The sequence below is a fragment of the Gopherus flavomarginatus genome, chromosome 5 (genome assembly GCF_025201925.1).
Source record: "Gopherus flavomarginatus isolate rGopFla2 chromosome 5, rGopFla2.mat.asm, whole genome shotgun sequence".
NCBI lineage: Eukaryota > Metazoa > Chordata > Testudines > Testudinidae > Gopherus > Gopherus flavomarginatus.
The window spans coordinates 111,032,870-111,045,197 of record NC_066621.1 but is presented as its reverse complement, the minus strand read 5'-3'; the positions used below and the strand labels follow the sequence as shown (position 1 = coordinate 111,045,197).

Sequence of the window (12,328 nt, the reverse complement as noted above, 5' to 3'; positions counted from 1 at the left end):
AGACATGCTGAAAACTGCTATGTAACAGCCTAGTTTCTCAGAAGCTGCATTTCTATTCCTGTTGCAATATTAATGTGATTTATCGTTTTAACAGAATCTTGTTATATTTTTAAAAGAAAGTCAGCATGACTTAGTGTAAGAAGAATGTAACAAACACTTGCTGGTTGATAAAAAAAATATGGGTAAAAAAGCGATTAGGACCTTACCTTCTCATGGGTGACAGCTGCAGACAGAGTAGATCTTATTGTAGCTCAGACTGTAGGAAGGAGTAGCTGCAAAGATAGCTACCTTAGCTAGCCAATTTTTAAAATACCCTCCCCTGATGAATAGCTTACTCAGTAAAATACATTATAAGATTATAAATTTGTCATCCCAATCTGAATCTCAGTTGGTTTGCTTCTTGTCAGACATTTTATCGAAGTGTTGTGGGCACTATTTTATTACTACCACTATTGTTAGTGAATATTTCTATTGAGGTATCAGAGGGGTAGCCATGTTTGTTGCCTTTTACAGATCCAGACTAAGAGTCCTGTGACACTTTATAGACTAACAGACGTACTGGAGCATAAGCTTTTGTGGGTGAATACCCACTTCGTCAGACGCATGACAACGTGGGTATTCACCCACGAAAGCTTATGCTCCAATACATTTGTTAGTCTATAAGGTGCCACAGGACTCTTTGTTGCATTCCTATCGAGGTGTCTCTAAAGTATGTCTTTCAATTTCAGATTGAAGAGTTTTAGAAAAGAAAAGAGGGTTATTTTAATTATGAAACTGACTGGTACACCTACTCTTGACCTGTATTTACTCCAGAAGAAAAAGAAAATGTTGATCTAATAATAGTAAAAATCCATTCTTTAGATGAAATTCTAGTTATTGAGGTTCGTTCAGCCCATCTCCAGGGGCTGTCCAAAATCTCAGGATGTCTTCTGCAGAGACATAGATGCAAATGTGTCTTCTACTCAACACCTTTCTTTCTCAATAGGAGTTCTAAACATCCAAGGTTGCCCTTTGCAATACATATCATTTCCCCTCTCTTCTAATGAATATAACATTTCAATATACAATGTTTTTAAATCTAACTTTTTTAGCCATCTCTCCTACAAACCTTTCAATTCTCCTGGCAGTGAATATTCTATCACTATTATCACTGTCAGATATCAAAAAGGGAAGTGCTTTCTATCTGATTATGAAACAGTAAATCAAAGATGTTAGTTTTGTAATAGGTTAGCAAGAAAACACACTATTTCTCTACTTTGTGTTTCAAAACTAAATATATAAAATGGCCATTTTCAGCTAGCTAGGGGGATAGCTCATCATCATAATCTGTTTAGTACTTAAACAACAAGCTAGGTCCTGTACAACACAACACCACACCACACCTGCTCCCAATGAGTTTACACTCCAGAAGACTAAACTCAAAAAAAGGACACACTGGGAACTACAGATTGGGGAGTAGAGGAAGGAAAGCTAAGATGAAAGTTGATCTTATGGTTTAAGTACTGTACTAGGATTTGAATGTTCCGAGTTCCTTTCCCAGCTCTGCCACCGACTTCCTGCTGGACCTTGGGCAAGTTACTATATCCATGTATCAGTTCCCCATATCTGAAATTGGGATCATAATAATTCTTATCTTGCCAGTTTAGAGTATAATCTGTTCAGAACAGGGATAATCTTTTATTATGTGTATATGCACAACACCTAGCACAACAGATTTCAGCCTCAGTTATTGTGTTTAGGTACTAACAGAATACAAATAGCAGTAACCCCAGCATCCCCAGTATTCCCACCCAGAACTACTGTTGTAAACTCACTTCTTGTGGACTTCACAGAAGTGTGTTTTCATGAGGGATTTAAATGAGGAGGTGCTTCAGAGGGATTGAACAGAACAGGCAATCACTGATGATCCATCCTCTATCGCAGGGGTAGGCAACCTGCGGCACACAAGCTGATTTTCAGTGGCACTCACACTGCCTGGGTCCTGGCCATCAGTTTGAGGGAGCTCTGCATTTTAATTTAAAATGTTTAAGAAGCTTCATTTTAAAATTAAAAACCTTACTTACTTTACATGCCACAATAGTTTAGTTAGATATTATAGAGAGAGACACCTTCTAAAAATGTTAGAATGTATTACTGGCACGCAAAACCATAAATTAGAGTGAATAAATGAGGACTTGGCACACCACTTCTGAAAGGTTGCCGATCCCTGCTCGATCCTCTACTCCCTGGTTCCGGCAGTCAGAGGCTAGGGACTCCCAGAGCATGGGGTCAGGGGCAGCTCTGGGCATCAGCATGCCAAGCACATGCGTGGGGCAGCAAGTCACTGGGGGCACTCTGCCGGTCGCCGCGAGGGTAGCAGGCAGGCTGCCTTCGGCGGCTTGCCTGCGGAGGGTCCAGCGGACCCTCCACAGGCAAGCCGCCGAAGGCAACCTGCCTGCCAAGCTTGGGGCGGCAAAATGCCTAGAGCCGCCCCTGCATGGGGTTGCATCCCTGGCCATCTTATAAATTTCTCATAGTAAAGGGAGAAATACAAAAAGGGCCAAGGGTAAGAAAGAGAAATACAAACAAACAGTCTGCTTAATAGCTAGTTACAGGCCTGCTTTATTGTAACCCAACAATGAGCTAGTACACAATATCATCAACTGACCACTCCCCAAGAGACTTCATGTCTGCATCCTACCCCTGAAACTATAACCATGTCCAGCTTACATGACCAGCAAAGGGTGTCTCTTAAAAGAACTTTTATAGTTACGAAGTGGAAGCAGCATTAGAGGAGCCTAGGCTTATGCTCTTGGTTGGACACTCCCCCAAAAGAACGTTAACACTTCTATTAGTACAGACTAATGCTACAGAGCCTCTCTCTCTAAAAGTGTGTCAGCTCTCACAGGACTCTGCATCATGGGGGCTGGGAAGTCTGTCACACCGCGATTTCTAAAAGGATGGTTGCAGCTTCTCCTGCTGAAATATGCCTTTGTCCAAGTAAAACATGACAACATTTTAAAATGGAAGCTATTTTAAATACAAGCTGAATATACTTGATGTCTATGAGGCAATAGTTTGAATTGCTGCATCTTTGCTTTTAAAAACAGTCAGGTATTTCTGTGTCTGCATTCTGCTTCACAAAACAGGCTGTTTTTTTTTTTTTTAAAAATTAACAATGAAGGTGCTGCAGTTCAAACTATGCTGCATTCTTTAGCATTTACCCCTATTTCAAAGCCCAGTCCTGGTATGGGGGCGGGGGGAGGAGAGGAGAGAGGCAAGACAAGGGGTGTTGAATGAACAGAAGGCGCTCATCACAATTCCAGGAGACATGTAGCATTTTATAGGAACAGGCCCTAAAACATTAGCCAAGCCAGGTACATAACACCCAGCCTCAATTTTCTAAAGATCCACATTGCCTTTGGGATGCTGTGATTATTCCATGAATTGGTAACAAGTAGTTTACAAATGTAAAGCACCTTTTATCTCAAGGTTTCTAAGGCTACGTCCAGACTACCCACCGTATCGGCGGGTTAAAATCGATTGCTCGGGGATCGATATATCGCGTCTAGATTAGACGCGATATATCGATCCCCGAGCGCGCTTATATCGATTCTGGAACTCCATCAACCCCAACGGAGTTCCGGAATCGACAGGGGGAGCCGCGAACATCGATCCCGCGCGGTGTGGACGGGGGAGTAATCCGATCTTAGATATTCGACTTCAGCTACGTTATTCACGTAGCTGAAGTTGCGTATCTAAGATCAATTTCCCCCCAGTAGTGTGGACCAGCCCTTAGAGAACATCACGTCTATATTCATACACTCAGCCACTGAAATGCAGCCACTTCTAGGGTGGTAGATGGACCATACATTGTGCAATAAGTGGGAGAAGGAGAAGAAAATTTGGTCAAGGATCTCAGATAAAAGATTTACCCTAACATGTGCCTTGAGAACGTCAGTGTCCATGCAGATCAGAGAGAGCTCATTTTTTCAAAATGTCTTGTCTGAGAGCCCCAGACATAGTAAACTGCAGAGTACTTAATTTTTTGACTTAGAAGAATAAAGAGCTGAGTCAGCCTCGCTGGGATTCAAACGTCCCAAGAGTCAAATAATTTCAAACCCAATAGTTAGACCATTACACAGGGCAGGAAAAAGGTATAGTTTCTGCACTACCGGATTCTTCCTTTTCGCCAGAGGCTTAATGGCAACCTGTGCCCATAAGCCACAGCTTTTCCTAAGGCTTTTTAGCAACAAGCCATAATTTTATCCTGGTAAACAAGGCTCTGTGAGCACCTAACATCTTGCTGTGTGCCCAATACCCCAGAAGGGATGTTATCTAATTTTCAAAAATAATACAATTCTAGTTAAATAAATTTACAAGACACACAGATTTGGTTAAATAGGTAAGCAAATACCATCTCCTTTATTTTAAGAGGAGAATTGAACCCATTACATATAATAAAGTTGAATATCCTATAAAAAGGGCTAATGAATTAACACAAACGATGATCTGACCCTAGCATAAGAGAAATTCCAAGTGTTCTCTTGGTGCTTGTCTCTCTAGATATGCAGATTTAGCCATCCTTCAGGAATGCTGAAGACCAGCCCACACCTCTGCCCCACACATTAACTGATCAAGAGCATGTGTGCCTGTTTAATAAGGAGGTGGCTGCCTGTACTGCTTTCCTCTTTCCAGGAGAGCCATGAGTATCCCAATGTCTCTGTCATTAATATGTCCATTTAAAAAAGTGTATGAACATAGACCTTCGTATAAGGGTGAAATGCCCCTCCCCGGAACTCAGCTTCCATATTCTTCTTCAAGGAAGAAGGAGAATTCTGCTCTTAAAAGATTTTTCTCAAACCCCCAGAGATAATTAGTTTTAGGATGAACCCTTACAGTCAGCTTTTGCCTCCCTGTATTATTAAACATTTTATCCTGAAACACGATATTCTAAATAAATGGCTAATATCAATGTCTCATGAGTGTACAGTATAACACATGGGGCATACAGTACAATGCAATACCAATTCAGTGTCTAATGTGTAAGAGAAGCAGTGTATTACCAAGACTCCTTTATGAATTCACATGGAGCAATGATTTTCTTAAATACAAGGGCCTGAATCCCAACACTATTGACCAACTGCAGCTCCCAGTGAAGTCAATGTCACTCAGTACTTACAAAATTCAGGCCTCAAAGCCTGTCAGTAGTTTTTACATGGCTCAGTAATTAATTTTATATTATGGGTCAATAAATAGACATTAGGAGGGATTTTCAAAAGTGCCTATGTGACTTAAAGTCAGTAAGATTTGTGCTTCTAATAGAACTTGTGCCCATAAGACACTTATGAACTTTTGAAAAGGCCACCAATTCTGACTCAGCTTTGGGTTCTACTACTGAACATAACATTTGACCAATTCACTGCCAACCTCCTTTTCTAGTTTACACTCTGGCATAGGAGCCAATCCCTAATCAGTAGAAGACAGCCCTCTGCAAAAATAAAAAAAATCCAGGCATGGGAGCTTTGGAGCATCTTCTATGTTGATTCTGGGGCAGGGTGGAGAAGTCTGTTCTACATGTCAGACATTATAATTGCATTATGACTTGCTGACCCAAACATCTGACTAGTGTCAATCTTGTGACTATTGATTCTGGAGTTGGTCTGTCAGACTGTATGACTGCTGGGTTAGGAGGAGACAGATTCTCTGCACTCAGCTCCATGTTGCACAGCAATTGTAAAAATTAGTGTTCTATAAATCACATTCTTGCGAAGACAAAGCTTGAGAAGTCAGTAAATCTGCAAGTGCTTTATGTGATACCTCTGTTTCTCACCACACCTCACTGTACAAGTGTACATGCAGAACTCTATCATTAATACAAGAGAATCCCTTCCCTTCCCCACGCCCCCCACTCCATGTGCAGATATAGGCAGGATTTTTCATTTCCAGAACAGTCCAAATTCAGGCACTTAAAACAGATTCCATTAAGAATATCCCTGATTATTCGTTTCAGGAATTATGAACAAAAGGAAACAATGGAAACAAAATTGAAAACACCCTGTAGGTTTGCTGCTTTTGATCCCTGCTGGAAACAGGTTTTATTGTTCTGATCATGTCATTATACCTTAAAACAACCAGAATTGTGTTATTTCTAGTAAGTTTCTACAGCACAAGAGGCCAAGATTGTTGGGAAGGAAAATTTCTATTTCTTTAGTACCACTCTTCCCAACTGGTGCCCCCCGCCACACCTGCCCTCCCGCACCCTCTAGGGCATATTAAATGAACAGTAAAACCTCACTAATTAAGAATTCAGCTGGATCTGAGATCAGTAGTGGCTGTGTTGCTCCAACAAGCCAGCATTGTCATACCAGCTCCTATGTCAGTGGGTGTTTCCAAAGCAAACAAACAATGGGTGGGGGGCGAGAGAGAGACAGAGAAGAGGAGGGAGAAGTAGAGGAAACAAAGCTTTGAAAAGCATAATTATTTCAAGTTATTAGAAAAATCCTAAGAATCATTTGATATTTCACAGGACTTGGTTTCCCTAAACTATTTTCTGTCATTCATAGGAAAATCTAGTTCTGAAAAATTCTAGTGACAGTTCAAATCATTATATGCAAAGTCTGAAGAACACATCTTATTATGTCCTAATAATGTCATGTACTCCGTCCAATCCTATGCCGCTTTTCCTCTCTACCAACCTTTAGTTACAGCCATGCTGATGATACATGTTAAGGCTATCATATAAATTGATCCCCAAAAGTTGTTAGCAAAAATGCATTATTCACCAGAATTTCCATAATTCAGCTACCAGCCAGACATCCTCCCTTCTTCTTGCTAACTCATACCTTCTGAGTGTGCATATTGAACACCCAGTGATTCGACGTTACTTCTTTTACATCGTAAACCACCACAATTCATTTTAACAATCACAGTAAGTAAAGCAATAGCACTGTGATAATGATTTACCTTTTTGTGTGTTTTGCAGTTTAACAAAAAAAGATATTATGATCAGACCACACTGGAAATAGTGTATATGATGCAGTGCAGACTGTCTAATTAAAACCTAGGAGCTCCATTTCAGCTAGTGCCAGATGAGACCATCATGCCTGTCCCTATGAAAAGCAATCTGATTACATGTACTGGTTTTATGCTTCATATTTAATGCTTTTTGGTCCTTTATATCTGAGGAACTTCATTAAAAGATTAATGGTTGCTATTCCTCCCTGCTATACTTTTGAAATACATACTAAAGCTGAGCAACACAGAGCCAGAGACCACTCCCTAATTCCTAGTGGACATATTATATTGATCAATTAAACTGACATGTGTCTGGTCTTTTCTTTGCTTCTAATCATCTACACATTCAAAACAAAAACAAACAACCCCAAAGAATTAACATTGTTCTATCCAAGCCCGTCAGATTAACTTGGAAGTTAAGTAAAATCAACGTGGTTGCCAGAAGCAAGACCATGATATAAAATAGAAACCACTAGACATAATAAAGAGAGTTTCTAAATTTTGCAGGTGTCACGTTATAATTCAGTCTCAGACTCTGGTCCTAAAATATGTGCGTATATTTTATATAAAAATTATTCCCCATACTTGCAGAGGGAGCCATTACAATTTTTCATACTGTGTTTTATTCATGTAATGAAAAGATCAACACTTGAAAAGCCTGAATCTTTGCTGCAATTGCAGTAAAAGGTGTAGCCAAAGAAGAGAGACTTGTTTTACATCTAATAAAGAGAATATCTTAGATCCACATTATGGTTTAGTAACAAAAAGGAGAAGGAAAGGAAGGAATTCAGTAATACCACTGGAAGCTTTTGAAAGAAATACTTGATATAAAGGGATGATAAAATTTGTTTTGAATTCTGTCTCGCTGTTTTGTTTTTAAAATACCAACAACTGCATAGTATAGAACAGAACCACTTATCAAAGCAATACAGTGCCAACTGCTTATTCAGCATTGTGTAGCATTTTGTGTACTACCATATTATTGAAAACCCAGTGGAATTCAGTAATATTCACACGCACACCACAGAAGAGTTCATAAGTTAAAATAAGAGTGCTATAGAAAATATTAATCCTTCAATATAAGAAGGAGGGAAAGGATTATTCTACTTTTGCGACACTATAATTGTGAACAGCTGTATGTTCTATTTCAGAGAAAAATCATATTGTTATAACAGTAATTTAGATGTGAAATTCAGCTATATTCTGTAGAGGCCCTCAGGATATCACACACAAATACAGCAAAGATTATAATAAATATATTTCTGCCTGTCTGTGCCTCCTGTAGGCCTTTGTCTTAGCCTAACGGTCGGAAAAAGATATTTAGGCATGCAACATCTTTCTTCAAAACCCATTTTCACAAGGCAAATCCCACACATTCTAATTTTAGAAGCGATTCATAGAAAATCAGGAAAGCAGTGGTGCGATTAAAAACAAGCCTACATTTAGCACTTACCATCTCCTGTTCAAACCATTCTCTTTTGATGTTTACGGCACATCTGTGGGATGCAATACTAGGAGGTGTCTTGTGTGACCTGCTGCATGATGCTGTGACATCAGTTCAGATGATGCAGCTCATTATGGGAAAGACTGGTTGCCACGGCAACCGAGATGTGATAGGAATCCTTACTGCATTTCCAGGGGAGCCTAAGACAATGAGGAAGCCCTTTAAAGAAACAGACAAAATGCAAAAGGACTCAAAGTGCCACTCCATAAGATTATAGTACGTTTTCTTACTGAGTTCAAATTTAGATGGGAAGAAATTATTCTCCCGCTATGGTAACAAATGTAGACACACGAGTTTAACATTATTTCCATATAGGGCACTTAACTATACATTCATTAATGACAAAATTTAATAAACTAATATTGTGTTTAATACACAAAGATGTTTCTTTTAGAAGAATTTCTGCCATTTTAATATTAAGCCTCTTGTAACATGACCTGTTTAAAGGAATAAAAGGTGCCACTCTGCCCCACATCAGATCTGAGATTCTTAGAAATTCTCCTTTCTGGTACTAAAAAGAAAACTGGATTAAAAACTTACACATTCTCAAACATTTTACGCTGTTAAGTAAGTTACTGTGCTTTGTTTTTAAAGCAAAAACACATTTCTATTCACAAGAGAAGTTTCTAGTCAGCCAGGGAAAAACCTCCTTATGATTTTTCAGCAGTAGGCCAACCTGCAGTGCCATCTGCATGCTGAGTAGCCTGGCTTTCTTCTGTCCATCAGGCAGACACACAAATGAAGATTTAGAAGGCTTGCCGGCAATCTGCATGCTTCTGGGTCCACTCTACCATGAGCCCCCTCCTCACAGCAACTGAAGGAAAACATTGAAAACAAAAGAACCTCCTCTTAATTTGCATAGGGCTTTGGATTGGTAGATCAGACTGTTAGAAATTACCTTCAGCACCTGGAATTCATCACCCCTCCCTTGCAATAGCTAAAATAGGGTTATCTGACATAAATATTAACTAGAACATGTGAATATGAGAATTCACAACTGAAGGAAAACCAGCACATTTTTGGCTTTTTGCCAATTCTATTTGATGAGAAAGGCAGTTTTGCCAGATTCTTTCCCTTCCATGAAAATCCTTTTTTACATGGTAGAAAAGGACAAAATATCTGGACCTTGTAAGCTTTAGGCTTTCCCAAGGGGAAACAGAGGCCAGAGAGCCAAAGAGAATTTAGGCCCTAATTGTGTCCAATAAACTCTGGAACCAGTGTTGGGACCAGAGCTGTTTGACTCACTAGATCTCAAACTACACATAAGAAGTTCCTTTACTCATGATTTTAGATACTGTGTCATAGGCAATTAATAAAACCTATGTCAGAAAGGAAAAAAGCATCAACTGCTTGTAAAAAATACAAAGCCTCTTTCTACAATTAGGAATTCTCATGGCCCTTGTGACCTGTACTGGACCCTTGATGGCCCCAAGTACTTTCAGTGCTCTATTCATGCTTATAGAATCAGAACTGGAAGGGACTTTGAGATGTCATCTAGTCCAGTCCCCTGCAGTCATGGCAGGACTAAGTATTATCTAGACCATTAAGTTCTAACTTAACTCCATACTACTGCAGACAAAGAACCCCAGCCCCAAGATACTCATATGCTACACTGAGACTGGTGTTCAGAATAAATGTTTGGACAGAAAACCTGTAAAGATGGTTCTGTCTGACCCAATCAGAACAATTTGGAAGATAAGATTTTCTCACTGTGGTCAGAACCAACAAGTGGTTCCGACCTGAAATCTATGGGTATAGAGTGACCAGAGAAAGAACGATTGTATTGAAAAAACTGAAACTGTGAGCCCTAAACACAAAGATGACTCAAGATACAAGTTCATGCTCACAAGATATTTTACAGCTCATTTTTATTTTTGGGTGTTTATCCAGAGAATTTTTAAATTACTTCCACAAAGTAAACAGACATTAACCACATAAAAATAGGATTTACATTGGTTTGGTACATTTAGTCTAGGAAATTGATTGAGTCTTTTCTAAGTATTTATAATGTGTGGATCACCATAGTATCAAAATAACTTAACATTCTAAAAGTTTAAGTAAAGGGATCTCTATTTTTCTCCTTCCAATTGCTATTTGGTAGAATTTTTTTTTTTTATTATTATTACTATTGCTACTGCATGGAAAGAGTGAATTTTATATTTTCTTACAAAGGTGATGGGATTTAATTTATTCAAATTCATACAAATGGCTGAGTGGGAATGAATAACAAGCTGTCTGCCTAGTATGGCAACCTTTTCATGTGCCACCTTGAAGAATTTCTGGAAAAATGCACTATGAAACCCGTGATATACTTGAGATACATCAATGATAATTTTCATCCTCTGGACAGATGGTTTAAACTCCCTTTGGGATTTCTATCACAACTTCAACAACCACCACCTGTCCATTAACCTGTCTCTGGAAGACTTCCATACTAGCATTAACTTCCTGAACCTCACAATGAAATTCAGCAATGGAACCCTACAGACAACTATATACAAGAAACCCATGGATCACCATCCCTACTGTCATAGATTCAATAACCACCCCAAATGCACCAAGAAATGTGTTATCTACAGCCAGGCACTCAGTTAACACTCTGATATGCTCTGAGGAGAAAGTCTAAGACGTACACTTTAGCACACTCAAAAACTGCCTTCACCAAACAAGGACACTCCAGAGAAGTAGATCACATCACAGAATGAGCCAAATTCCAAGAGAACCACTTCAGTACAGAAATAAAACCCCTTCTGACCACACACCCCTAGTTCTCATCTACCATCCCATACTTGAACCCATATAGGATATCAAACAACCTCAACCCATATTTGCTGGGAACCCCCATCCTGAAAGAAATTCTTTTCTGAACCCCCACTTCTGGCCTTCAATCAATCCCCAACCTCTTCAAGCCCATCATCAGAAGCAGCTCATAGAACTACCCACAATGACTTCCAGATCTCTTTGTTGACTGGTAACAGCTAATTCAGATCCCACCATTTTATATGGGATTATGTTTTTCAATATGCATTACTTTGCATTTAACATTGAATTTCATCTGTCATTTTGTTGCCCAGCCACCCAGTTTTGAGAGATCTTTTTGTAGCTCTTCAGTCTGCTTGGGACTTAACTATCTTGAGTAGTTTTGCACCATCTGCAAATTTTGCCACCTCACTGTTTACCCCTTTTTCCAGATAATTTATGCAAGTTAAATAGGACTGGGCCCAGTACAGACCCCTGGGGGACATCACTATTTGCCTCTCTCTGTTCTGAAATTGACCATTTATTCCTACCCTTTGTTTCCTATCTATGAGAGAACCTTCCCTCATATCCCATGACAGCTTACTTTGCTTAAGAGTCTTTGGTGAGGGACCTTGTCAAAGACTTTCTGATAATCTAAATATACTATATCCACTGGGATCAACACAGCTACAATTACACTGTACACACATGGGGGCCAAATTAAGGTTTGCACAGGCAGCTGTAACTCTAGCATTTCCAGAAGTTTGAGTGCTTGACATTGTAATCTTAGGCTATATCTACACTGCAGACCTTACAGTGGCACAGCTGTACCGCTGCAGTTACGCTGGTGTTAGGTCTCCCTGTAGCCACTCTGTGCTGGTGGGAGAGAGCTCTCCCACCAGCCTAATTAAACCACCCTTAATGAGCGGCAGTAGCTATATCATCAGGACAGTATCTCAGCCAACATAATAGAGCAGTGTGGACTACATGGTCTGTGAAACTTATTTTGTTAGGGGCGGGGGAGGGTGTTCTTTTCACACTCTGACCAACAAAAGTTTTACCAATAAGCATGTTAGTGTTGACAGCCTT

At 39.6% G+C, this 12,328-nt stretch overlaps 1 protein-coding gene across 3 annotated transcripts in view; it reads right to left on the bottom strand.

Moving 5' to 3' along the window:
* AKAP6 (A-kinase anchoring protein 6) overlaps window positions 1–8,544 on the bottom strand; it is a 383,693-nt gene extending 375,149 nt beyond the window's left edge. For all 3 annotated transcript variants that reach the window (XM_050953827.1, XM_050953825.1, XM_050953828.1), the window contains exon 1: window positions 8,450–8,544. The gene's annotated coding sequence lies outside the window, so the exon portion shown is untranslated. The remainder of the gene's footprint in view (window positions 1–8,449) is intronic.
* Window positions 8,545–12,328: the final 3,784 nt, after the last annotated feature.